Here is a 27854-nt window from a genome sequence, read left to right as displayed (position 1 = left end):
TGGTTATCTGGTTCTTAAACTTTCCCAGCAGCATGCCAACCACCACCGTCCCCTCCTCCATGTGGTATCTGAAGCACGGTGTTCTTCCTTTCATGCCTAGGGTGCTGTAGAAGCTTCAGCTCTGGATAAAAAGTCAAATTTGCTGAGTGGTCACTCTGTGCCAGGCACCATACTAAGAGCTCCTCTACAGTCATTATCCGCTTTACTCCTCAGAACTAGTCTGTGAGAAGGTACTCTTATCCCTTTTTTATGGATAAAGTGGCAAATTAAATGTCACTCAGGTAACACAGTTATGGTATACCTGGGATGTCAACACAAAGACAACAGTGACAAGCGTGGCTGTTAACCATGGAGCAGTATTGCCTGATGACACAGTGGCTGCCAAAACTTACTGCCAACTTCTGGCATTTGAGACAGCTAAGATAATGTAACGTCTAGCCTGGGGTTAAGTCTGATCACTGGAATAAAGTTATGCAAGCGCGTGATTTCAGGGCACTGGCAGAAGTGTCATTTCTGTAATTCTCCCCTCTTTTGTGCCCTCTGATTTGTGGTAGGCCAAGCCTAGGAGTCACCCTTTAAACCATATTCACGAGGTTGTTTTCTTTTTTTTTTTTTTTCATAAAATCATGATAGAAGGTAGGAAGAGCTCTGCAATTTGTGGTAACCAATGCAACAGAGTTCTATTAGGTCTTGATGAGGGGTGAGAACACCAAGTTCACACAGATTCACTATCCTAACCCACTGCAGACAGGCAACAGCCCAGGTATTACAACCTCTGAATACAACAGCACACTCTCAGTATCTACATAAAAGGTAGGAAAGAGGCTACTGCTGAGTTATCCACTAAATGCATCACAGTGATGCCAGGTGGAGGCAAAGATGCCCACCACCTCACCCCGCCCCAAGGTGCTGAGGGAATATGCCAGAGCGCCACTGGGAAAGAGGGTGATGGTGGAACTCAGTCTCCATCCTACCAGTGTGACCTGGTTGCCACTCTGGATGGAAAGTGGCAGTAGCCATGGGGTGGAGGAGGGGAGGTGGAGGCTAGGCAGGGTCCAGGGCACCAGGAATGGAGACTAGGAGCTGCTTACATCCTAAGGAAGCAGAGCCACATGTGAGCAGTGGCTCTCAGACCTCAGCATGCGTTCTACTGTCCCATCACACTTCACTTTCAAAAAGCAAATTCAAAGACGAAATTAACAATTTCAGGACAGCAACAACAAAGCATGAAACCCCATGTATGCAAACCTTGTGTGTGCAGAGCCCTGTGCTGCACACCCGTGAAGCCAGCCATAGCTGAAGGCTGTGTATGCAACCTTAGGAGCGTGGATACTGGAATACGACAGCCCATATTCAAATCCCAGGCCATTATTTAATGGCTATGCAACTCCTAGCCAGTTTCTCAACCACACTGTGTCTTAGTTTTCTTTCTTTTTTTGAGACGGAGTCTCGCTCTGTTGCCCAGGCTGGAGTGCAGTGGCGCGATCTCAGCTCACTGCAAGCTCCGTCTCCCAGCTTCACGCCATTCTCCTGCCTCCACGCCATTCTCCTGCCTCAGCCTCCGGAGTAGCTGGAACTACAGGCACCTGCCACCACGCCCGGCTAATTTTTTTTTTTTTGTATTTTTAGTAGAGACGGGATTTCACCATGTTAGCCAGGATGGTCTCGATCTGCTGACCTTGTGATCCACCTGCCTCAGCCTCCCAAAGTGCTGAGATTACAGGCATGAGCCACTGTGCCCGGCCTGTGTCTTGGTTTTCTTATCTGTAAAATAGCATCTTTGGGAAAATTCAGTGTGTAAAATGAATTAAGCACTCAGACTAGTGCCTGGCACATAGTAAAAATTATATGTTAGCTATTTGCTTATTATTTATTCATATTTTCTCGTAAATGTCCCAGAGCCCTTGTATGTGTCTCTCTAAGCAACTCTGTTTTTACCATTAATTCTCTGCTGTGAGTTATAACAAGTATGCCTCTCTATTTAGTCATCTCCTGCTGCATGTTTTTATTATTGAATAGATGATTTCCAAACAATATTAAAAAACAATTTGTAAAGAGAAAAAAATTTAAGTGTACATATATACATAATTATTTCAATTTTTGCTTGTAAAATGCCAGTCCGTGCCCATATGTATGCATATTTTTACAAAACTACAATTGTATGATATATATTATTTTTTCACTTACCATTAAATTATAAGCATTTGTTCACAACACTACATTGTCATCACAATTACCATTGTAGTAGTTGCATAATAGCCTATAATGTTGCTATACCTTAATTTACTATAAATTATTCCCTTATTGATGGATATTTAAGTTGTTTCATTTTGGGGGGCATTTATGCTAATGTATAGTGATCATCACTCAGCACTTTATCTCTGTGTTGTATTATTTTCTTGGGATTTATTTCCAGGAAGGAGATTCCTGGGGCAAAGGGAATAAATACATGTAGGGCTCTTTCTACATATTGAGCCATTGCTTTCCAAAAGGGTAATAATAATAAATAAATAATAATATCAAGAAGGGACACATAATTTGCACAGATGTTGTGCTAAACTCAGCATTTCATTCTTTCTATGGCACTAGGTATCATGAGTCCCATTTTATATTTGAGGAAACTGAGGCACAGGGAAGTCGAATAACTGGTCCAAGTCCTTGCATTTAGTAAATAGAAAACCTGGGAAAGGAACCATAGTCTAGTCTGATATTGAAGGTGGTTAATTAAGCCAGGCCCTGAAACACTCCCCTTTACTTCCTGCTGTTGATGTGGCCATAATCTTATAGATTTTCCAGTAATTTTCCTTTGGACTCTCTATAGAGGTTCCTCCTAGCACCAATGCACAATGAATACTTTCTCCTTTGATTTTCAACCCAAATAAGGAAGTCACGGCAATTATTTACTTTCATGTACTTGTTCCGCCCTCTTGTCTTTCTTTCCCTTCCCAATCCTTCATCCTCTCCCTTTCTTCGTTTTATGCCTTTTCTTCTTTACTCCTTTCTGTCCTTCTTCTTTCCCTCCTCACCACAAATTTCGAGCACCCATGATGAGCTAAGTTTTGCTAGAAGCTGAAATAAGGTCTTCATTCTCACTATATTTTGCTTAAGTTGTCATTGCATTTTTCCCCTTTCAAGTCTTTAAGCCATTGTGCCAGAATTGAGAAATTTTTTCATCTACCTTGCATTTATATTTTGTAACTGATTTTGAGTGTCATTAAAATCAAACTGATATATTTATATTTTTCTTTATATTATAACCTACTTAAGAAGGTTTACAGAAGTCTTAACTGTAATTTTCATCCATCTCAGACCTTTTATTTTCCCAAAAGAACATTTTCATAATATATGAGAGACTCAGACTACGTAAATGCAGACTTTCTTCACACACCTTCTAAAAATAATCATTTGGGATAAATTAAAGTGTATTTTGTTCCACAGGGATTATACATTATCTGAAGTATTTTTAGTATAACGGTAATCTAGTCTTATTGTTTTAAATATAATTTCTATTACAGAAAGGGGATGTTCAAATGTTTGTAAGCAAACATTTTCTAAGCCTCTATGCTGTAACTTAAAAATAACTATGATGATAAAAAAAGAGATGGGAAATTAAATAAGAGTTAGAAAAAAAGAAACAAAGCCCAGAGAAGGAAATTGAACAAGTTGTAATGTGTCCTGAAGTGGAAGAATCATTCCACACCCAGAATATTCTATTACAGGTGTTGCAAGTACACCAGGGATAAGTCTCCAAACATCCAACACATAATTCAGTGGTGAACTTTAGAACTAAGCCCAGCTGAGAAATAACTTTCTAGATTGCAGTGCCCATCTCTTGGGGCTTTTGCATCTCTCTGTCTTTCTCATTCCTTCCCCCTGTCATCTCTTTCCCCCTTAAGCCCCTTTCAATCTACAGCAAAATGAAACATTCAAATGCATTATTCAGTCACAAAGAAAATGTCAGCTCTTTCCTTTCCTCTCCCTGTTTATTGTTTTCTCTGGTTTTCCTTCCAGTCACTGCTACATACCCAAGTCTCAGAGGTTTTGCTTGCGGTATTTTGAAATAGAAAAGTTTCAAGGAAATATTTCCCTAAGCACAGGAGAGTTTAGCTGCTGAGAAGCAGAAAATCAGAGGTTTCTAATAGTGCCCTTTGGTTGTGGTTGTAACAGGGACCAAGGAAACAGGACACAGACAAGAATTAGATAAACCCAGCCAGACTCTTCTAAGACCCAGGTCATCCTCAGGACCCAGGGGAACTGAGGCCAAATTATCCTTTTCAAAAGAATCTCAAGAGTAGCCAAAAACTGGGAGACATTTATAGAGCAATCATAATGTAAATTCTGACCATTTTCTACCAAAATTGAGAGATAACTTCAAGTTTGTTTTTGCTGTTTAATTTCCTAGTGTCTCCATAGTACCTCATCTCATTCCTCCATCAGACTGTGAGTCTCCACACCCAGAACTGTTCAGGGTTTGTCTTCAAATACATGGGATGTCCTGATAAATGTTTGCTGAATGCGCTGTCTTGGGAGACCCAGTCAGGGCAAGTCCAAGCAAAAGAATTGTTGGAAATCTTTTCCCCTCTTTCAGAAGGGATTATGCAACCCAGCAGGCCTCATACAACAACGAGACCAATTAAGTGATAGAATTAAGTCACTTTCAGATGCTGGAGTTAGGACGTTTTCTGCAAAAGAAAACCAAGTTACAAAGTGTATCTTCTCGATTACTGTCACTGAAGAACTGAGTAGGTATAGTTACAAAATGAACTAAATATTTTTAAAAATGAGACCTGTCTACAGACATCAGGAGAGGCCATGTAATATTTTAGGAGGAAAAAAGCATTCATTGCATACAATACTGAAAATTAACTTATTACTTATATACATTTGCATATCTGGAAGGATTCACTGGAGTAGCTAACATGTGAGAGTTTTCACCGTTTGTCAGTCATTGTGCTAAAGTGCCTTATTGTACTTAATCTTCACAATTAATCCTGAGACGCAGGTTATGAGGTTGAGTCCCAATGTTTTCGCCTAAGGAAACTGAGACTCAGAGAAGTTAAGTGACCTTCCCGAAGTCACACAGGGGGAAAGTGGTAAAGTTGAGCCACAGACCCAGGTGGAAGGAAGGTAGAGCAGTGGGGTTCACCACTGAGTGCTGCTTCTACACAGCCTGTAAACACCATTGAAGAACGTTCACTTTCTGTGGTGTAGGCTTTCATTTTGTTTAGTTTATTTTCACATTAAGCAAGTATTGTCTTTATCATAAAAGTAATTTGTATTTAGAAAAAATAAAATGCAGAGGTGAAATGCCTTGGTAGGCATTTTATGCTATCAAGAGCTAAGTCTTCCATGTAGGGGAAATATAATACATGCATATTTATAATTTTAGTGACCAGGTAAGTGAAAAAAAGAAAGGCAAGGGTAAGGTTAAAGAGGAGATAGAGGCAGAGAAAGAAGTGGAAGAAAGAGGAAGAAAAGCAGGAGCAGAAAAAGCCTCCTTTGCTTTTTTATGGCTACAGAGTTCCAGGAAAGCTTAAGAGGAGCCTAAAATAATAACAACAGGAACAACACTAGCTTACACTAGCAAACTACAACTATAATGATCATAACATTTATTTTTAAATCTCACAAAATCTATTCTCTCTACTTTTTTCCTTCCCTCTTCCCATGTGCCCTTCCCCACCCCAGGTGGAATCGCTCAACCTGCTCAGTAACATACTGTGATAATGAGTTGCATTCAAAGCATAAACTAGACTTTTAGTTTTTTATACAGTTCACCAATACAAGACTTAATTGTACAATAACTGGCTCCTATTGTTTCAAAATTAAATTAGGCAGGCTGGGCATGGTGGCTCATGCCTCTAATCCCAAAACTTTGGGAGGCCAAGGTGGGCAGATCACCTGAAGTCAGGAGTTCTAGACCAGCCTGACCAACATAGTGAAACCCATCTTTATTAAAACTACAAAAAATTAACCGAGCATGGTTACGGACGCCTGTAATCCAAGCTACCCCAAAGGCTGAGGCCGGAGTATCGCTTGAAGCCACGAGACGGAGGTTGCAGTGAGCAGAGGTCACGCCATTACACTCCAGCCTGGGCAACAAGAATAAAACTCCGTCTCAAAAAATAAATAAATAAATAGAATAAAATACAATTTAATTTAATTAGGCCACCCATCCAGCACTTTTTCCCTGTCCTCTTACTTTTTTCCTGTTTTTGGACAGTTTGGAAATTTTAACGCAGGACAAGAATTGACCTGTCCTACAATTGTATCTAAGGGAAAGTAGGAAAGGAGACAATGCTAAAGGTTTGTGCCAGGCAGAGAAAACAGAGTTCATAACTGGGTTCTGTGAGACCTCAAGAAAGCTCTTCCCCTCTGACCTTCAGCCTTGCCTCCTGTGCAGTGAGACGGCAGTGCAGGTGATTGCCCTGTCACTCTAGGGCACTGAGAAGCCAAGGTCAAGGCTTAGGTTGAAATGTAAAGCAGGAGCTCTATCCTTGGACTCAACAGTCAAGAATCAGCCTGGCACCTCAGGTGACAGGAATCAGTGACGCCAGTTTAATTATCAATCCATGAGCGCATGACTTAACTTCTCTGAGCCTTCATGAATAAAATGAGTTTCTTCATAAGTGAATCTAATTGCTGTCCCTTCCAAGGGTGTTTACAATATCACATTGGATATTATATATAAAATGCTTTCATCAGATGGCAGGTACGAAATATCATTGATGTTCCCCTTCTCTTTCTTCTTAATTCTTATGCCCACACCTTGTCAGTTGTTTTCTCTCTGACCCACAGAGCTTTCCGCTTTTTATTAGAGAAAAACACCTATTTTCTCCTTTGAGATTTGGCATACAGGTCAGATTTAAGAAGACTTTCACCGTGAAATTCTGACCTGGGATGAATTGCATAACTTTCCCAAGACTCAGTTTCAACAGCTGCAAAGGAACCTGATTGAAGAAAATAAAACTGAGTCTTTTTCAATATTAAAATTATTTAATTCCACATATTTTTATCCCCCACTCTCTGTTTCCTCTCTCCCTGCCTCTTTTCCCCTATCTGCATCACACTTTGCTGGCGAATCAAATTCAAATCATCAATCAGATTCAGGTGTTTACTTGCATGGCTCACAAATATAAGACTTAATTGTGCAAGAATAGATTCTCCATATTCAGATTGAATTAGTTAGTTCTGTGTCTTCCTCTCCCTCCCCTATGGCTTTCTTTCTATTTTTAGACAGACAGTCTAAAATGTCTTAATATATCAATGACATTTATAACACATGTTAATATCTAAACCGTCAATGCTCTATTTGTAGAAATGACTGCTGATGTGATGAGATGCTTTTATTATATCAGTGACTTTTATTATAAATAGGATAAAACTCTGCACTCTCTTTTTGGAAAATTAAAGCACAATAATAAACTATTCTCTGCCCTAGTTTGTCCAAGTGTCAGCTTCCAGTACTAGGTTTTACTTTTTTTGGTGCACATTTTATAAATTGCTCTTTACAAGTTCAGGGTGAATATGTGTCTCTTGTAATAGATGACAGCAGACTCTTCTGGGATAATGCAATGGGGAGGTAAGTGCTGACCCCTGGGGATCCATTTCATAATCTTTGTAATTTCTCAGGCTCCCTGTCGGGCCTAGTACCTCAGAACTCTGGAGGTGGCCAATGCTGTAGTCTTTATATAAAATGTATAATCCCCATCTCTGCCTCCCACATCTTGCCCGTCATTAAAGTGCATTTCACAGTTACAGGAGCGGAAGGTTAGGAGCATCTGTTTTAGGAGCAGACAGGCATGGTCGGGAGTTGCTGCCGTGTGATTTGGGCAAGTCACACAACCTCTCTGATCTGTATTTTCTTCTATAAAATAGTGGAAAACAAATGTATCTATTGCAAAGAGATAGTGAGGATACAATGAGATGGTATATATAAAATATTTAGCACACATTAAAGATGCAAGAGTCATGGCTTTGCCTATTTTTGTTATTATTCATAAACAATATGAATAACACTGCCTCACTCATAAACAATTCCTTTTTTACTCTACAACCTCATGCCAACCTTCTACTGCACTTATCTGATCTTGTTCATAGACTTTCTGAACATCATTTGCCACTTTCTAACTGTCCAGCTTGTTTCACCCTCTTCCAGACCAAAACCCCAACATATACACATACAACCTACAATCTGACCATACAGAATTTTACATTCATTCTTCAAACATGCCAGGATTTTTCAAGCTACTGTGGTCTCCATATTTGTTACCCACCCTCCCCCCTCCCCCAACACACAATATCATTTGTTGAAAACTAATCCCTAATGCAATAGTATTAAGAAGTGGAACCTTAGGTATTCATGCCATAGCAGCCTGAAAAGACTAACACACAAGCCTTCTTGGTCTTCCTTTTCTTATTTTAATTAGCTCTCTAAAATCAGCTTAGATTTCACCTCCTCATCTTCAAAACTGAAGTCCTCGCTTGTGTGATGTGAAGTCCATCTGTCTCTCTGTCATCCCATAGTTTCCTCTATTAGCTTTATCATGGTTTTTGCCAGAGTTATCAATGTAATTATGTTCTTCCCCAGACCATGAATTTATTGAGGGCAGACATTCAGTCTCATTTGCCTTTGTATTCCCAAGTTTTAGCACAGAGAACATAACAGATGTGTGTTGACCGACTGATATCAGAGCATTTCTAATCTTTCCTCATAGATTATCAATTCTTGCAGTTTGTGAATTGTTATTTACTTTCTGCTGGACTCCATTGTCTCTAGCCCAACTCTTCATTTGTTCAACAAATACTCTTGTGTGGCTACAATCTACTTGGACCTAATACCAATGATGAGTTGTAGTGATTCACAGCATAGGAGAGGCAGAGCTTCAGTCCCTTATCTTTATAAGTCTGTCCTGCCTGGGACACTCAGCAAAGAAAGAAGAGTCATCTGATTGATGGGAGCAGAGGCCACATTCTCTAAGGCATGAAATTACGATGCCTTTAATACAGAATTTCATGCTTCTTACATACATACTCAGACAAAAAGTAGCCTCCTTAAGGCAATCAAGTGTAATCTTTTTTACTTTGCTTTCTACATCCCATGGTAGAGTAGGTAAACTGAGTCACACTCTGCTCCTCAAGCCTGGCCACGTTACTACCTACCCTCCATTTTACTTCTTTCCAGCAGCTCACAGAAAATCATTGGATGTCAAGATTTATAATAGAGAGAGTGTGTGCAATGGAGAAGTAAATTCCCTTTTTAGACCTTAAACCAAAGTCATGTGCACCAGCCCAGTCTTTACCTAGAGTGCTGTAGCATCAGGTGCTTAGGTAATTATTAATCCTGTTGTGCTGTGACTTGTTTATTTACTAGCTCCCTGGGATCCCATAGAAGCAGAAGTGATTAGCACAACAGAGATCAGGGATTCCTAGACTTCTGACCCTAACATCATCTGATACTACTAAGATTTTAATATTTATTTCAAAGAAATAAGTCTAAGCCCTTACCTAGTTGACTTGCTAGTCACAGAGACAGCCTTGAACACAAAAATTACATTGCAGTGAACAAAGTACATAAAGAGTGATAAGAATTAGCAATGTTGTATTCAACCAGATTATTATATGAGTGATCTTAAAGAACACTTATTTTTTCATGCTGCTTACTTTATAGGATGCACTGTTTTGTTCCTTATATTCCATATTTAGGAATCCCGTAAGATAACAGCTATTTGTCCCATGGCCTTTAAAAGAGTTTCCAAGCTCTCTAAAGGAGAATATGTTCCAAACTGCTCCCAGTCTCTACTTTCCACATCCCTCCAAATTTTCACAAGCCATAATAATGATTTAATAATGAACCACCCCAAATCTCAGTGGCTGATGATAACAAGAGTTTCTTTTTCTCGCCCATGGGTCCTTGGGTGGCTCTGGAAGCTTTGTTTCAGTGTCCAGGTCCAGGGGGTTCATTCCTAGGATTCAGGTTCCGTTTTGGTCTACTCCATGTATCTCTGTCCTCTCCTTGAATCGGAATTGTGAGGCATATGTTTCTCAGGGTAAATCAAAGAAGTGCAAGTGAACAAGTCAGCATACAGAAGCACATTTTTACCTCTTCTCAAGTGATGTCTGCTAATACTCCATTGACCAAAACAAATTACATAACCCAGCTCGCTATCTATCACGTGGGACAGTACTCTGTACACAATAGGAGAGCACTGTAAACTTGTATGAGGAAAGGTATAATGAAAAGTACAGATGTATAATTATGTAACAGAGAAGTGAAGATTTGGGACCAAATATCCAATGTAGCATATGTGCCTTCTGGTATTGATTCGTCTCTAGCCCTGGCATCACTCCTCCTGTCATGGCACTCTTTCCTTGCTTGTTCTCAATGTACAACTGATGGAAATCTCTACCCCTGGAATTAATTATTGTTCTGGGAAATAAAAAATCTCTTTCTAGTTGTGTCACTATGAAGAAATCATTTCTTCTCACTGTGGCTCGGTTTCCTCATCTGTAAAATGAAGAAATTGGATTAGGTATTTTCTCATGTTATTTTGACTCTGACATTCTATGTTTTGGTGATTTTTGTTCTTCAGTAGAGAGTGTGGCACAATGATTAAGAATTTAGGCTCTTGAATCAGACTATGTGGGTTTAAAGTATCACAACTTTATCTAACTTCAGGCAAGTCACTTCCCTCTCTGGCCCTCAATGTCCACATTTGTAAAATGAGGATACTAATAGTATCTATTCATAAAATGTTTATAAGGATTCAATGAATTAATGAATGTAAAGTCCCTAGAGCAACGTCTATCACTTTGATATCTTGATAACTAGAATATAATAAAAGTTTACTATTACTTCATCTCTCCCCGTCTCCCTCTCTCTCTAGGTATATATGTATTATATCAGATATCTGTGTATATATGATATCTACATGTGTATATATGTACATATAATTTATATTTGCATATAAACTATGCATAATATAATCTCTTGGTCTGAAGTGACTTTTCAGCTCTCATCCCTTTCTGGCCATCGAGAAACTGTTCAAAGTCAAGGTGGTATGCAACTATTTATTTTATATGATATGCATTATTTCTACTTACATTCTAATAACTACTATTTAATTATTTGGCCATAAAAAGCTACAAGAGTAGCTAGAATATATAGTCTGTAATTGGGTGACCATATACACTGCTAAAATTTAGGATGTCCATATACACTGCTAAATAAGGGGAGAATAGATATTGGTGAACAATTAGCATTCTCTACCATAAGATCTATATTCGACAGACAACAATGTAAAGGATAGACATGGCCCCTGCCCTCATGAGCTTGTATAGTGGACTTGGGAGATAGGCCCTGGACAATTACTCTTGCTGTGAACAGGGGTCAATGAAAAAGTAAGGCCCGTAATAAGACCTGAAGAATAGGTGGAGTGGACCACATAAAAGCTGTGGACAGAGGGAGTACAGGGCATTACCAGCAAATGAGACTGCACAAATATCTGAAGAGAATAAATAGTATGATACATTTCAAGAACTGAAAGACATTCAAAATGAAAAGAAGAGGACAGAAGGTGAGTCTAGAAAAGTAAATAAAGAAAGTAGGAAACAAGGCTTACCATATTAAATTGTGTGGGCTTTATTCTGTAGTCCATGAGCCAACATCACAGTATTTTAAGCAAAGAAATGGGGTAAATCACAGGGAATCCATATGACATTGAGAAAAGAAGAATTAGATGACCCATAAAGTTGGATAGTGAAGGAGGGCACTTTAAAACTGTCTTTTAGTGGGGGAATAAAATTGGAGCAGGAGAGGGAAGGGTGAACTCACAGAGAAATCATGAGAATCTAAGTTTAGCTACTTGAGGGCGATTTGCCAGAGGCCCAGAACCCAGTTTACAGAAGCCTCAGGGCACCTGGCAGCGCCTCAATTCTGGGTACTGCTGTTTCTCAAACCCGGCTGCTTTCTAAAGAGCCAGGGTGAGAAAGGGGGACCGAAAGGGGAAAAAATGGCTAGGTGAACTTTTCTATCTTCCAACTGCCCTCCGCCATTTGAAAAGTGAACTATTAGAGGGGCAGGGACAAGCGGAGACAGAGCCCTCCTTGCATCCTGTCCAGCGGAGGAAGGAGCAGCAGCATTGCAGAGGAATTATTATGCTGCCTTGCTGGAGTCTTTAGAATAACCCCCAAAGGAGTTTAGTTTGAAGTAGAGCAGTCGTAAGGCAGGCTAACCCATCCTCCACTTGGAGTGAGCTACAGCAGCACTTCACCTAAGACAGAAAGTGGGGCAGCTCTTGAAATCACTATGACTCTTGCTTGCTTACATCTTATGCTGGGTTGGGGGACACAGTTCATGCTTCTGTAAATCTCCCAAAGAATGTACGCATCCCTCTCTTTCACTGATTTCTGCTACTGCTTAAGAAAGAAAAATCACTCAGTGGTCACCTATGTGAGTGTGTGTCTGTCTGTGTGTTTGTATACCAGCCCTAACTTTGCAAAAGCTAGTCTTGCTTTTTCCCACCTTTCCTCTTCCTGCAGCCTCGCAGGATTAGCGAGAGCCTCTTGCTCCATTCCTGAGAGGATGCCTCAACCACTAGCAGCTAAGTCCCCTTTAAGGAGTTTAGTAATATTTTGCTTGCCTGGGGTTTGCTGGCCAGAAGTTGGTTTACAAGTTTTGGTGAATTGCAAAGGAGAAGTTGAGAAAAACATTCTTTACTGGAAATCTTGAGTCCTAAGTGTAAGAGCCACCAGGACTAGCCTTTAGCGGTCATGGCATGGACTCAACGGATAGTTCAGGTGTTAAAATGATGTGAATCAACCCATCATTCATTCGTTTATTTATTCTTTCACTCAGCAACATTGAGAATCTAGCTTATACTGGACATAATAGCAGCTGCTTGAAGACAATAAGGGAAATGACCACATGGTTGCTGTCTCACAGAGCTTAGAATACAGGAAAGGTGGTCAATTTTTTAAAACATAAATAACTATTTAATTTCAGTGTGGATCATGCTAAGAAAAAGGACAAGGTGCTTAATGGTTAGGAATTAGGATGAAGAAATAATACACCAAAGTTCTCTTTCAGAGAAAGAGAACTGAAAGACAGTGAAAATGAGTCAAACCAGTTGGGTTGGGGTGAGCACCCTAGGTCCTAAGCTGTAAAGAAGCCTGGAAAATTTGGGGACGATAAAGACATCAGCAAGGGAGCTGATGGGGCAAGTGAGCAGGACCAGACAATCAAGTTATGTCTTTCATCTCATAAATGGGTAAACTGAGACCCAGAACAGGCAAGCAGGTAGCCCAGTCTCACACAGGAAATTTGACACAGATCGGATCCAACAACTCAAGCCATCCTTTTCTCTGTATTTAGGTGGAATATAGCTTCTAATATCCCAAACAGGAAAAACATAGACTTTGGGGGAACTAAAAAAAAAAAAACTCAAAAAAGAGGTTCTTTAATATCTTCAGCAAACTATTTGAATGAGCAAATTCTTTATAACCAGAAAGCCATTTTTGATAACTAAATTCCATATCCACTTTTCTTTCTTCTCCAATTTTAGCATTTCAGCAGAATATTTTATAGCCTTCTCCTATATAAAAGCCCACTGTAGATTTCAAAATTATTACTCTGTTTCAAGTCACTCTTTTTTATCTTCTCATACAATATTATAAGAGTTTTTTTCTTCTGTTACGAATACAAAAAAGGTAAATTTTCTACTTGCATGTGTATTGCTCTCTGAAGCTTCTCATGGTATATAACACAGCCTAAGAGTTGTAAAGGACAGAAACAATTTATATGATGACAAACAAATGAAACAAAAAAATTTTTAATGTCATATATGTTAGTTAAGTGGATAAAGAAAAGTTGCTGGAAGGTAAGTTGGAAATACATGTCAAAATCTTACAAAATGCACAGACTCTTTGACCTAGTGATTCTACTTCTGAGAATTTACCTTGAAGAAACAATCATAAAGGTATCAAGGATCACTAGAAGAAGCACAGTAGTACTGTTATCGGAAAGGGATCCTGATCCTGACCCCAAGAAAAGGTTCTTGGATCTCAGGCAAGCAAGAATTTGGGGCAAGTCTATAGAGTAAAGTGAAAGCAAGTTTATTAGAGAAGTAAAGAAACCAAAGAATGGCTACTCCAGAGGCACAGCAGTGGTGCGAGCTGCTCAACTGAGTAGACTTATTTCTTGATTATGTGCTCAACAAGGGGTGGATTATTTATGAGTTTCCTGGGAAAGGGGTGGGCAATTCCCAGAACTGAGGTTCCGCCCAACCTTTTTAGACCATATAGAGTAACTTCCTGATGTTGCCATGCCATTTGTAAACTGTCATGGCACTGGTGGGAGTGTCTTTTAGAAGCTAATGTATTATAATTAGCATACAAGAGATCGCTTTCATTGTCTTGGTTATGGTGAGTTTTGGCCACTTTCTTTACCACAGGCTGTTTTATCAGTAAGGTCTTGTGACCTGTATCTTGTGCCAATCTCCTTTCTCACCCTATGACTGAGAATGCCTAACCTTCTGGGAATGTGGCCCAGTGGGTCTCAGCCTCATTTTACCCAGACTCTATCGAAGACGGAGTGGCTCTGGTTCAAATGCCTCTGACTGTACTAGCATTATTTAAAACAAAATAAAATACACTTTGGGAGGCCGAGGCAGGCAGATCACTTGAGGTCAGGAGTTTGAGACCAGCCTGGCCAACAGGGTGAAGCCATGTCTCCACTAAAAATACAAAAATCAGCTGGGTGTGGTGGCATGTGCCTATAATCCCAGCTACTCAGGAGGCTGAGGCAGCAAAATCTCTTGAATCTGGGAGGCAGAGGTTGCAGTGAGCCGAGATCGCACCACTGCGCTCCAGTCTGGACAACACAGTGAGACTTTGCTCAAAAATAAATAATAAATAAAATAAACCAAAAAAAAAAAAATGGAGGAACCGAATGATCCACTGTAGGGAATGGATTACATCCATTATAGTGCATCTTATATCTACAGCAGAAATGCACACCACACAAGCTAAGAAAATGAAACACTAGAATTATAACAGCAAGAAATATCAGGTTAGGAACATGGTAGATACTGAAGAAAGCTTTTTAATGTGTAATAAAACACCTACAGTTATATTCATTTGTTTGCCAAATTTGTATTGAGCTTCTACTCTGTGCCAGGCATTATTCTAGATGTTGGCAATACATTGCTTAATAGATACAGGTGTGGATGATGCCTTCAGGGAACTTACAGTCTCACCTAGGTAAGAGCTGTTGTATTTGGCTAATAGTATTGAACATGATTTCATCTTTTCCTTTCTACCTTTTTATATGCATTGGGAAATATTTTACTTCCACAATCTAAAAAGTTCTGTAGGTAGGTAAGTATATATTTATATTAGTTCATTTTCACACTGCTGATAAAGACATATCTTAGACTGGGTAATTTATGAAGAAAAACAGGTTTAATGAACTCACAGTTCTACATGACAGGGGAGACCTCACAATCATGGCAGAAGATGAAAGTCATGTTTTACCTTGTGTAAGGGAAGAAAGAATTTGTGCAGGGAAACTCCTCTTTATAAAACCACAGATCTCGAGGGGCGGAGCAAGATGGCCAAACAGGAACAGCTCCAGTCTCCAACTCCCAGCATGAGAGACACAGAAGACAGGTGACTTCTGCATTTTCAACTGAGGTACTGGGTTTATCTCACTGGGGAGTGCCTGACAATCAGTGCTGGTCAGCTGCTGCAGCCCGACCAGCAAGAGCTAAAGCAGGGCGAGGCATCGCCGCACCTGGGAAGTACAAAGGGGAAGGGAATCCCTTTTCCTAGCCAGGGGAACTGAGACACACAACACCTGGAAAATCGGGTAACTCCCACCCCAATACTGCACTCTACCAAGGATCTTAGCAAACGGGCACACCAGGAGACTATATCCCACACCTGGCCCAGAGGGTCCCACACCCAGGGAGCCTCCCTCATTTCTAGCACAGCAGTCTGCGATCTCGCGGCAAGGCAGCAGGCAGCAGCGAGGCTGGGGGAGGGGCGCCCACCATTGCTGAGGCTTAAGTAGATAAACAAAGCAGCTGGGAAGCTGGAACTGGGTGGAGCTCACAGCAGTTCAAGGAGGCCTGCCAGTCTCTGTAGACTCCACCTCTGGGGACAGGGCACAGCTAAACAACAACAACAACAACAACAAAAAGCAGCTGAAACCTCTGCAGACGCAAACGACTCTCTGACAGCTTTGAAGAGAGCAGTGGATCTCTCAACACCGAGGTTGAGATCTGAGAATGGACAGACTGCCTGCTCAAGTGGGTCCCTGACCCCTGAGTAGCCTAACTAGGAGACATTACCCACTAGGGGCAGACCGACACCCCACACCTCACATGGTGGAGTACACCCCTGAGAGGAAGCTTCCAAAGCAAGAATCAGACAGCTACACTCGCTGTTCAGCAATATTCTATCTTCTGCAGCCTCTGCTGCTGATACCCAGGCAAACAGGGTCTGGAGTGGACCTCAGGCAATCTCCAACAGACCTACAGCTGAGGGTCCTGACTGTTAGAAGGAAAACTAACACACAGGAAGGACACCCACACCAAAACCCCATCAGTACATCACCATCATCAAAGACCAGAGGCAGATAAGACCACAAAGATGCGGAAAAAGCGGGGCAGAAAATCTGGAAATACAAAAAATAAGAGCGCATTGCCCCCTGCAAAGGAACACAGCTCATTGCCAGCAATGGATCAAAGCTGGACGGAGAATGACTTTGACAAGATGAGAGAAGAAGCCTCCAGTCCATCAAACTTCTCAGAGCTAAAGGAGGAATTACGTACCCAGTGCAAAGAAACTAAAAATCTTGAAAAAAGAGTGGAAGAATTGATAACTAGAATGATTAATGCAGAGAAGGCCATAAACAAATGGACAGAGATGAAAACCATGACACGAGAAATATGTGACAAATGCACAAGCTTCAGTAACTGACTCGATCAACTGGAAGAAAGAGTATCAGCGATTCAAGATCAAATGAATGAAATGAAGTGAGAAGAGAAACCTAAAGAAAAAAGAAGAAAAAGAAATGAACAAAGCCTGCAAGAAGTATGGGATTATGTAAAAAGACCAAATCTAGGTCTGTTTGGGGTGCCTGAAAGTGAGGGGGAAAATGGAACCAAGTTGGAAAACACTCTTCAGGATATCATCCAGGAGAACTTCACCAACCTAGCAGGGCAGGCCAACATTCAAACTCAGGAAATACAGAGAACACCACAAAGATACTCCTCGAGAAGAGCAACTCCAAGACACATAATTGCCAGATTCACCAACGTTGAAATGAAGGAAAAATCGTAAGGGCAGCCAGAGAGAAAGGTCAGGTTACCCACAAAGGGAAGACCATCAGACTAACAGCAGATCTCTCGGCAGAAACTCTACAAGCCAGAAGAGAGTGGGGGCCAATATTCAATATTCTTAAAGAAAAGAATTTTCAACCCAGAATTTCATATCCAGCCAAACTAAGTTTCATAAGTGAAGGAGAAATAAAATCCTTTACAGACAAGAAAATGCTTAGAGGTTTTGTCACCACCAGGCCTGCCTTACAAGAGACCCTGAAGGAAGCACTAAACATGGAAAGGAACAACTGGTACCAGCCATTGCAAAAACATTCCAAAATGTAAAGACCATCGAGGCTAGGAAGAAACTGCATCAACCAACGAGCAAAATAACCAGTTAATATCATAATGGCAGGATCAAGTTCACACATAACAATATTAACCTTAAATGTAAATGGACTAAATGGTCCAATTAAAAGACAAAGACTGGCAAACTGGATAAAGAGTCAAGACCCATCAGTTTGCTGTATTCAGGAGACCCATCTCACATGCAGAGACATACATAGACTCAAAATAAAGGGATGGAGGAAGGTCTAGCAAGCAAATGGAGAACAAAAGAAAGCAGGGGTTGCAATACTAGTCTCTGATAAAACAGACTTTAAACCATCAAACATCAAAAGAGACAAAGAAGGCCATTACATAATGGTAAAGGGATCAATTCAACAGGAAGAGCTAACTATCCTAAATATATATGCACCCAATACAGGAGCACCCAGATTCATAAAGCAAGCCCTTGCAGACTTACAAAGAGACTTAGACTCCCATACAACAATAATGGGAGACTTCAACACCCCACTGTCAACATTAGACAGATCAACGAGACAGAAAGTTAACAAGGATATCCAGGAATTGAACTCAACTCTGCAGCAAGCAGACCTAAGAGACATCTACAGAACTCTCCACCCCAAATCAACAGAATATATATTCTACTCAGCACCACATCACACTTATTCCAAAATTGACCACAAAATTGGAAGTAAAGCACTCCTCAGCATATGTACAAGAACAGAAATTATAACAAACTGTCTCTCAGACCACAGTGAAATCAAACTAGAACTCAGGACTCAGAAACTCAATCAAAACTGCTCAACTACATGGAAACTGAATAACCTGCTCCTGAATGACTACTGGGTACATAATGAAATGAAGGCAGAAATAAAGATGTTCTTTGAAACCAATGAGAACAAAGATACAACATAACAGAATCTCTGGGACACATTTAAAGCAGTGTGTAGAGGGAAATTTATAGCACTAAATGCCCACAAGAGAAGGCTGGAAAGATCTAAAATTGACACTCTAACATCATAATTAAAAGAACTAGAGAAGCAAGAACAAACACATTCAAAAGCTAGCAGAAGGCAAGAAATAATTAAGATCAGAGCAGAACTGAAGGAGATCGAAACACAAAAAACCCTCCAAAAAAATCAATGAATCCAGGAGTTGGTTTTTGGAAAAGATCAACAAAATTGATAGACCACTAGCAAGACTAATAAAGAAGAAAAGAGAGAAGAATCAAATAGACGCAATAAAAAATGATAAAGGGGATATCACCACCAACCCCACAGAAATACAAACTACCATCAGAGAATACTATAAACACCTCTACGCAAATAAACTAGAAAATCTAGAAGAAATGGATAATTTTCTGGACACTTACACTCTTCCAAGACTAAACCAGGAAGAAGCTGAATTCCTGAATAGACCAATAGCAGGCTCTGAAATTGAGGCCATAATTAATAGCCTATCAGTGAAAAAAAGTCCAGGACCAGATGGATTCACAGCTGAATTCTACCAGAGTTACAAGGAGGAGCTGGTACCATTCCTTCTGAAACTATTCCAATCAATAGAAAAAGAGGGAATCCTCCCTAACTCATTTTATGAGACCAACATCATCCTGATACCAAAGCCTGGCAGAGACACAAGAAAAAAGAGAATTTTAGATCAATATCCCTGATGAACATCGATGCAAAAATCCTCAATAAAATACTGGCAAACCGGATGCAGCAGCACATCAAAAAGCTTATCCACCATGATCAAGTGGGCTTTATCCCTGGGATGCAAGGCTGGTTCAACATATGCAAAACAATAAACATAATCCACCATATAAACAGAACCAAAGACAAAAACCACATGATTATCTAAATAGATGCAGAAAAGGCCTTTGAAAAAATTCAACAGCCCTTCATGCTAAAAACTCTCAATAAATTTGGCATTGATGGAACGTATCTCAAAATAAGAAGAGCTATTTATGACAAACCCACAGCCAATATCATACTGATGGGCAAAAACTGGAAAAATTCCCTTTGAAAACTGGCACAAGACAGGGATGCCCTCTCTCACCACTCCTATTCAACATGGTGTTGGAAGTTCTGGCTAGGGAAATCAGGCAAGAGAAAGAAATCAAGAGTATTCAGTTAGGAAAAGAAGATGTCAAATTGTCCCTCTTTGCAGATGACATGATTGTATATTTAGAAAACCCCATTGTCTCAGCCCAAAATCTCCTTAAGCTGCTAAGAAACTTCAGCAAAGTCTCAGGATACAAAATTAATGTGCAAAAGTCACAAGCATTCTTATACACCAGTAACAGACAAACCGAGAGCCAAATCATGAATGAACTTCCATTCACAATTGCTTCAAAGAGAATGAAATACTTAGGAATCCAACTTACATGGGATGTAAAGGACCTCTTCAAGGAGAACTACAAACCACTACTCAGTGAAATAAAAGAGGACACAAACAAATGGAAGAACATACCATGCTCATGGATAGGAAGAATCAATATCGTGAAAATGGCCATACTGCCCAAGGTAATTTATAGATTCAATGCCATCCCCATCAAGCTACCAATGAGTTTCTTCACAGAATTGGAAAAAACTGCTTTAAAGTTCATATGGAACCAAAAAAGAGCCCGCATTGCCAAGACAATCCTCAGTCAAAAGAACAAAGCTGGAGGCATCACGCTACCTGACTTCAAACTATACTACAAGGCTACAGTAACCAAAACAGCATGGTACTGGTACCAAAACAGAGATATAGACCAATGGAACAGAACAGAGTCCTCAGAAATAATACCACACATCTACAGCCATCTGATCTTTGACAAACCTGAGAAAAACAAGAAATGGGGAAAGGATTCCCTATTTAATAAATGGTGCTGGGAAAATTGGCTAGCCATAAGTAGAAAGCTGAAACTGGATCCTTTCCTTACTCTTTATACAAAAATTAATTCAAGATGGATTAGAGACTTAAATGTTAGATCTAATACCATAAAAACCCTAGAAGAAAACCTAGGTAATACCATTCAGGACATAGGCATGGGCAAAGACTTCATGTCTAAAACACCAAAAGCAACAGCAACAAAAGCCAAAATTGACAAATGGGATCTCATTAAACTAAAGAGCTTCTGCACAGCAAAAGAAACTACCATCAGAGTGAACAGGCAACCTACAGAATGGGAGAAAATTTTTGAAATCTACTCATCTGACAAGGGCTAATATCCAGAACCTACGAAGAACTCAAACAAATTTACAAGAAAAAAACAAACAACCTCATCGAAAAGTGGGCAAAGGATATGAACAGACAGTTCTCAAAAGAAGACATTCATACAGCCAACAGACACATGAAAAAATGCTCATCGTCACTGGCCATCAGAGAAATGCAAATCAAAACCACAATGAGATACCATCTCACACCAGTTAGAATGACGATCACTAAAAAGTCAGGAAACAACAGGTGCTGGAGAGGATGTGGAGAAATAGGAACACTTTTACACTGTTGGTGGGATTGTAAACTAGTTCAACCATTATGGAAAACAGTATGGTGATTCCTCAATGATCTAGAACTAGAAGTACCATATGACCCAGCCATCCCATTACTGGGTATATACCCTAAGGATTATAAATCATGCTGCTATAAAGACACATGCACACGTATGTTTATTGCGGCACTATTCACAACAGCAAAGACTTGGAATCAACCCAAATGTCCATCGGTGACAGACTGGATTAAGAAAATGTGGCACATATACACCATGGAATACTATGCAGCCATAAAAAAGAATGAGTTTGTGTCCTTTGTAGGGATATGGATGCAGCTGGAAACCATCATTCTCAGCAAACTATCGCAAGAACAGAAAACCAAACACCGCATGTTCTCACTCATAGGTGGGAACTGAACAATGAGATCACTTGGACTCCGGAAGGGGAACATCATACACCGGGGCCTATCATGGGGAGGGGGGAGGGGGGAGGGATTGCATTGGTAGTTATACCTGATGTAAATGACGAGTTGATGGGTGCTGATGAGTTGATGGGTGCAGCACGCCAACATGGCACAAGTATACATATGTAACAAACCTGCACCTTATGCACATGTACCCTAGAACTTAAAGTATAATATAAATAAATAAATAAATAAATAAATAAATAAATAAATAAATAAAATAAAACCACAGATCTCATGAGACTTACTATCATGAGAATAGCACAGGAAATACCCACCCCCATGGTTCAATTACATCCCACCAGCTCCCTCCCATAAGACACATGAGAATTGTGGGAGCTACAATTCAAGATGAGATTTGGGTGGGGACACAGCAAAACCATATCAATATTGATACATCACTTTTATAATCATTATTTATTTGATTCTCACAGGTACTCCTGTGAAGGGGGGATGAAAGGGAAAAGAGGGAATGCAGGAGGAAGGAAGCATTGGCCAGGAATCTACAAGGGGCTGGGCATTTCATTTACTTTACCGTATTGAGATTTTGGGATACTTCAGAGAGTCATAGTTTAATTATTAATCCTGTTCTGCAGTTCAGGAAGGTTTCAGGTCAAAAGGCTTGTGTTCAGGGAAATACTAGAGCTGACGCATGTTTACCAGTTCACACTTGCTTCGACTATGTGGAACTGAACATGCACAAGTGCTTTAGGGAACTCCAACTGGGTATCCTACCACTCCCTGGAACTCAAACACAAAACTAGACTCTTGATTACTCTCCCTTTTTAATCTTCTGCCCCATGCACGTGGCTTCATCTCCCCTATGTCAATTTCTGCAAGTATAAAATGAGGATGCTAATAAATTTCTTGAAGAGTTAGTATAAGAATCAAATTAGTTAATACATTGAAGTTCTTAAAATAAGACCTCCTATGTAGTAAGCACCCAATAAATGTCACCTATCTGTCTATTGATCATCACTGTTATTCATAATTATGCTGTTTGTCCCTGTCTTGTGTGAAACAAACCACACACAGTCACCTTAGGTTCCTGTGTTTCCTTCAGTGTCTTCCTTACCCTCTCATCAAGCACCAAGTCCTGTTGATTCTAACGTAAAACCTGTCTTCCATCTTGATAGCCCACTGTTATGATGACTTAGTGAAAAAAAAATAGTAGAGATTTTATTGATATGGCAGCTAGCTTTCAAGACTGAAGCTAAAGGATCAATGAATATGAGGCTCAAGAGGTCAAGATGTCCCTCAGAGGGGAGAGATACAAAAATTGAAGGCTGATTAACAGAAGAGATAAATGATCATTTCAGCAACCTAAACATGTCCCACTTTCCCTGGTTTAACAGGCTGAGGGAGAAAAGAGCATTCTCTGTCTACAGAAGTCTTTTCAAAATCTAAGGCAATGTCTGTTCTGCTAGTTTACTCAGCTTAATGGAGAGCAATTGAGCTACTTATCCTGGACCTGTGAATGCAGGAGCCATGTGGAATATATTTTTAAATAGGTAGCAAAACAATCACAACATTAAAAGCAGAGAGACTATTGTTAGAATTATTTGATGTGTGATCTTAGAGTATGTATCTTCAGTCATCTGAGACTCATTTCCCTCTTTGGTAGTTAAAGATCATAATATTTATCTCATGGGGCTTTTATGAAGATGAAATATATGTCATCAATCTTGCACACAGGATAAAATCAATAAATGGTTACTATTATTATTGTGAATGATAAAATGAGTAAAACATGGCCATTTTGTCTTGGTAAAAAGGAAGAAGCAAACAAATATTTATGAATTAATATTTAATGAGTGACAACTCTATGCTATATATGTAGTTTTATATGTATATACACACATTTAATCAGTTTGTTGTTAATAGTTAATAATTTTTATTAAAGTTAATGATTATTAATAGGTAATGACTGTTAATCATATCATAGCTTTGACAACAGTATCTCAAATTAGGTAGATAAAAAATAGATTGTAAAGGTTGTAACTTAGAATAACCACATCATTTTATCCACTTGTAACAGAAAACAAAATTTGATAAATGCCTTAATAAAATCATAAGCCACATATATGGCAAACCTGAGTATTTTGTAAAGTGTTGTGTAAAGAAAATGATTTTATAGTCAACTAAGTTTGGCAAACAATGGATATAGAAATAAAATATAGTTTATTCATCCAGAATACTGTAAATACAGTTTGGAAAAAAATAAAGTGTTAATGGAAGGTCTTGCTTCAATAAGTTTGTAAGATGTTAGTTCAAACAAGGTTGACTTGGAAAAAATATGCAATTAATAGGAGATCTTCCTTCAGTAAGTTTTGGAAATATTAGTTCAATGTTAATGAGATCACTGGCCTGGTGCGGTGGCTCAAGCCTGTAATCTCAGCTCTTTGTGAGGCCAAGGTGGGCTCAGGAGTCCAAGACCAGCGTGGCCAACACAGTGAAACCCCATCTCTACTAAAAATACAAAAAAGTCAGCCAGGCATGGTGATGCATGCCTGTAGTCCCAGCTACTTGGGAGGCTGAGGCAGGAGAATCACTTGAACCCAGGTGGCGGGGATTGCAGTGAGCTGAGATCACGCCACTGCACTCCAGACTGGGTGACAGACTAAGACTCCGTCTCTAAAACAAAACGAAACAAAACAAAACAAAAATACAGTTAATAAAGTCACTTAATTTCAGTTTCTCAGAGACCATATATACTAATGACATATATGAGCAAACGAAAGTATTATATGATGTGACTCAGTCAATGATTGACTATATAATTACAATTTTGCTTTGTTGTGATTGTTTTCGTTTGGTTGGTTTGGGAGAGAAGTCTGTGAAGTTAGTGTTTTAGCTGTTGTTTTTCTGTTTGCTTTCTGTTTGTTTGTTTGAAACAAACGAGTTTTTAGAAATAGCTGCCATAAGATTCAAGAGAGAAGAAGATCTTTACAATACTTTGTGTAACAAAGACTACTAGTTTTCTCTAGTATCCGTTCTCTCTTTCTTTTATCATAAAACCTGTAAATTTCAGCTGGACACAAATCATTTAGAACAGATATTATCGCCGAGCGCGGTGGCTCACGCCTGTAATCCCAGCACTTTGGCAGGCCGAGGCGGGCGGATCACAAGGTCAGGAGATCGAGACCATGGTGAAACCCCGTCTCTACTAAAAATACAAAAAATTAGCCGGGCGTGGTGGTGGGTGCCTGTAGTCCCAGCTACTTGGGAGGCTGAGGCAGGAGAATGGCAGGAACCCGGGAGGCGGAGCTTGCAATGAGCCGAGATCGCACCACTGCACTCCAGCCAGGGGGACAGAGCAAGACTCCGTCTCAAAAAAAAAAACAAAAACAAAAGAAAAGAACAGATATTATCTTTATCAGGCTTCCTGATATGATCACTTTCTGGTGAACAGAATAAAGAAGTGCTATTTGCAAGTTCCAGGAAATGTCCTATAAGAGAATAGATTGCACAATGTTTTTCTGTAAAGAGCCAGATAGCAAATAGTTTCTGCTTTGCAAACAATAGTCTCTCTCTCAACTACTCAACTCTGCCATTGTAGTTTGAAAGTAATCGTAGATAATATAGACACAAATGTAAACAAATGGTCATAGCTGTGTTCCTATAAAACCTTATTCATAAACACAAGCAGCGCAATGCACCTTAATACAGTTGGCATTACATATAAAACAAATATGAGACTGATAGGTTTTAAGAGGGAGAAGACTATTCAGGGACCTTGGAAGGTAATGGATGGCATGGTAGTGAGTTCCTAGAGTTCTCATTTATAGATCCCAGAGTTGAAGAAGCTGACCACCCACAGACACCTGTGGACAGAGACACAGAAAGCCCCAACAAAACCCTAGTCTCTCTAGTCAAAAGACAAGAAAAGGATCGTCTTAGCAAAAAGGAAAATCTGTACAGAATAACTGTTCTACTCTAGGCCAAAAAAAAAAAAAATTGTGCTCCTCATGCTCACCCACATCAGCAATGATCAAGTGGAGAACCTAGACGTTCACTCTTATGAAGATATAAACAGACACCCAACATCCCTGTTGAGGTGGTGTCAGAGAAGGCAAAGTAGGAAGCTGGGACCCCTGTGGTGCCTTGGAGACCACATACAAATCCTGGACTTCCATACCCACTCTGCAGTTACAAACTATTTCTATTCCTCTTAAGAGGTGGCCTATGGAGAATCAGCCCTACACCCTCACAAAGTGGTAACTAGGCCACCTTAACGACAGTATCAGTGGAGACACACAGGAAGCTGGCACTTAGTAATAAGGGGTGATGAGAAGCAAGAATGAGAAATGCTTCCTGCTTAGTGACAATGAAGGTCAAGTAGGAAACCTGGACTTCTGCCTTCACCTGGCAATGTAATCAGGCAGTAGTCCCTCTTTCTGAAGTAGTGTCAGAGAAAGTTTGCTGTAAAGAGGTTTAAATAAGACAGAGAATCTCATAACATAATGTGAAAAAATATAGGTTTTGACAGAACATGACTTCACACAAAGAACCAAGAAGATTTTAAACCAAATGGAAAAAAAGACAACCAATATATGTCACACTAAGATGACCAAGAACATAGAATTATCTGACAAAGATTTTAAAGAAGCCATGACTGAAAAAAAAAGATTCAATAAGCAATTACAAACAAGCTTAAAACAAATTATAAAAATAAAAAGTCTCACCAAAGAAACTGAAAATATGAAGAAGAACTAAATGAAAATTGTAAAGCAGAAAAATACAATAACCAAAATAAAAATGTTCAACAGATAGGTTCATCAGCAGTTAGAGGACACCAAGGAAAGTATCAGTAAACTAGAAGAGAGTACAATAGAAATCACCCAATCTGAACAACAAATATAAAATAGGCTGAAAAATATGAGTAAATCTCAGAAAGCAGTGGGGCTATAACAAAAGGTTTAGCATTTCTGTCATCAACTTCCCAGAAAGAAAGGAGAAAAATGGCATAGCTACAATGATACCCAAAGATGTGAAGGCTGAAAGCTTCTGAAGTTTGTCAAGCCATAAACTTAGCCATGAACACTTGGGTGGGCCTGTAGTCCCAGCTAGTTGGGAGGAACGCTTGGCTCCAGAAGTTTGAGATTGCAATGTACTGTGATTGATTGCCCCTGTGAATAACCACTACACTCCAACCCAGACAATGTAGTAAGACTCTATCTTTTAATTTTTTCAGTAATAAAAAAATGGCATAAGTCCACAGATTCAATAAGCTAAGCAAATTCCGAATAGGATAAACTGAAAGACAAAAACCCACACCAAGACACATTATAGCCTCTGAAAATAAGAACCAAATGCAAAATATTGACAGTGGTAAGAAAAAAAAAATGACATCTCAATAATAAGAGAAAAGCACTTAAAATGACTGCATATTTTTTTATCATGGTGGCCAAAGAGGAATTGCACAATATTTTTCAAATGTTGAAAATAAAGGTCTGGCAAACCAGAATCCTATACCCAGCCAAAATATGCTTTAGAAATGAAGAGGAAATCATTCTAAGATCAAGGAAAACTGAGAAGATTTGTTGTTAGCCAATATGCCCTAAATGAATTTAATAAAGTTCTCAAAACAGAAATAAAATAATAATTTTAAAAATCCTTAGAATACACAAAAATATGGGGAAATGTAGCAGGCATTCCTTTCCTTTTTCTAAATTGCATTTGATGGATGAAGCAAAGACATATCATTGTCTGATTTCTACATGTTTGTATAGGAAATGTATAGGAAATTATATTTTAAGTGGTGGAGGGTAAAAAGACAAGAGAGCTAAGATTTGTGTACTTCATTCAAACTAGTAAAATGATGGCACCAGTAGACCATATATATGCATATATGATGTAATACCTAGAGCAAACATTAAAAAGTTTGTAATACCTAGAGCAAACATTAAAAAGTTATGCAAAGACATAAACTTAAGAAACTAATGATAAATCAAGATGGAATTCAAGAAAAATGTTTAAGTAAGTAATTCATGGGAAGACAGAAAAAAGTAAAAAGACAAACAATGAAAGAAAACAAATAGAAAAAAATAGAATAGCAGACTTAAGTCCTAACATATTAAAATATATTAAATATAAATTGTCTAAATATACCAATTAAATAGAGATTGGCAGATTGGATTAAAAATATGGCTGAACTAAAGGTTTTCTACAAGAAATACACTTTAATATAACAATACAGTCAGATTAAAACTGAAAATACCGTAGTACATGTATCATGAAATTATTAATCAA

The sequence above is a fragment of the Macaca mulatta genome, chromosome 15 (genome assembly GCF_049350105.2).
Source record: "Macaca mulatta isolate MMU2019108-1 chromosome 15, T2T-MMU8v2.0, whole genome shotgun sequence".
In the NCBI taxonomy this organism is placed as follows: domain Eukaryota; kingdom Metazoa; phylum Chordata; class Mammalia; order Primates; family Cercopithecidae; genus Macaca; species Macaca mulatta.
The sequence above is the reverse complement of the archived record's forward strand: the minus strand, read 5'-3'. Positions refer to the sequence as shown.